Here is a 1,887-nt window from a genome sequence, read left to right as displayed (position 1 = left end):
TTATTAGTTTGTTCTGATTTTTTATTTCTTCTTGTCAGTCTTAGTAGGTTGTAGGTTTCAAGGAATTTATCCATTTCTTCTAGGTTATCTAATATTTTGGCATATGATTGTTCATAGTAGTCTCTTGTATCCTATGTATTTATATAATATCAGTTGTAAGGTCTCCTCTTAAAATCTAATTTTATTTATTTGAGTCTTCTCCCTTTTTTTCTTACTTATTCTGGCTAAAGATTGATGAATTTTGTTTATTTTTATGAAAAAACAACACTTAGGTTGATCCTTTCTGTTCCTTACTGGTCTCTATTTTCTTTATGAAATTAATTTCTTGACTTAAAAATATAAATTGTAGCATTTCAACTATGTGAGTAATGCCTCTTTGTTGAAAATTAATCAGATTGTTATTTTTCTCTTGCCTGGTAGTCATACACTACATTGGAGCCAAGGAAAATTACAAGAGTTTCACAATTTCTTCTTCTGGGACCTTCAGAAGAACAAGAATTACAGACCCTTGTATTTGAGCTTTTCCTCTCCATGTACCTGATCACTGTGTTTGGAAACCTGCTCATCATCTTGGCCATAAGCTCTGACTCCCACATCCACATGCCCTTGTACTTTTTCCTCTGAAACTTGTCCTTTGTAGACATCTGTTTTACCACTAACGCCATCCCAAATATTCTGTAAAACATCCAGGCACCAGAGAAAAGTTACGACCTTGGAGGATGCATCACCTGGATGTGTTTTTTCTTGCTCCTTGCAGAGTTGGATGATTTTCTCCTGACTGTTATGGCTATGACTGCTACCCAGCCATCTGCTGCCTCCTGCACTACGTGGTCATTTTGGACCCCCAGCTTTGTGGAATTCTGATTACGGTATGCTGGTGCATCAGTGTCTTTTTTGCATTCCTTAAGACAAAGCTTACTGGTGTTGGGGCTATCCTTCTGTAGAGACTTGGAAATACCCCACTATTTCTGTGAACTCAAACAGTTGGTCCAACTTGCCTGTTCTGACACCTTTCTTAATGAACTGGGTATGTATTTTTCAGCTGGGCTTCTGTGTGGTGGTTCCCTGACTGAGATCGTTGACTCATACTTTGAAATAATTTCCCCTATACATGGAATGAGATCAGCTCAAGGAAATTGTAAAGCATTTTGCACCTATGTGTCTCACTTCTCAGTTGTCTCCTTATTTTATTGTATTGGCCTAAGAATGGACTTTACTTCAGCTGCTACTCACAGCTCACACTCAACTTCAACCCACAGTGATGTACACCGTGGTCACATCCATGCTGAACCCCTTCATCAGCAGTCTGAGGAATAAAGACGTAAAAAGTGCTCTGAAATATTTTTGAGGATAGTGGCTATAAAAGGACTAATTGTCCTGGGGCTGGCCTGATGGTTCAGAGGTTAAGTTCATGTGCTCTGCTTCAGTGGCCCAGGGTTTGCCAGTTCAGATCCCAGGTGCTGACCTATGCACTGCTCATCAAGCCATTCTGTGGCAGGTGTCCCACATATAAAATAGAGGAAGATGGGCACAGATGTTAGCTCAGGGTCAGCCTTCTTCAGCCAAAAACAAAAAAAAAAAAAAAGAAAAGAAAAGAAGAGAGAAGGGTTGGCAGTAGATGATAGCTCAGGGCTAGTCTTCCTCAAGGAAAAAAATGGACCAATTGTTCTGGCCTAAATAAGGGCCTGGGATTGTAGGCTTCAAATTCTTGTGGCTAGAAATTGGGATTCTTTTTAAAAGATTGTGGACATTAAACTTATGCCTATTCATTATTTCCAGGAATTTCCATTTATTTGACACAATTTCTCTATACAATTTATGTATTTCACTTTATTAACCTTTGTGATCTCTCAGATATCCAACTGTTTTTCCCTTTATCTTTTCTCT

The 1,887-nt window shown here is 38.6% G+C and overlaps 1 pseudogene; it reads left to right on the top strand.

Moving 5' to 3' along the window:
- Positions 1-531: 531 nt before the first annotated feature.
- LOC106831241 (olfactory receptor 7A17-like) lies at positions 532-1,348 on the top strand (annotated as a pseudogene).
- The last annotated feature ends 539 nt before the right edge of the window (positions 1,349-1,887 follow it).

Source organism: Equus asinus, chromosome 10 (genome assembly GCF_041296235.1).
Source record: "Equus asinus isolate D_3611 breed Donkey chromosome 10, EquAss-T2T_v2, whole genome shotgun sequence".
NCBI lineage: Eukaryota > Metazoa > Chordata > Mammalia > Perissodactyla > Equidae > Equus > Equus asinus.
This window is presented reverse-complemented; position numbering and strand designations above follow the sequence as displayed.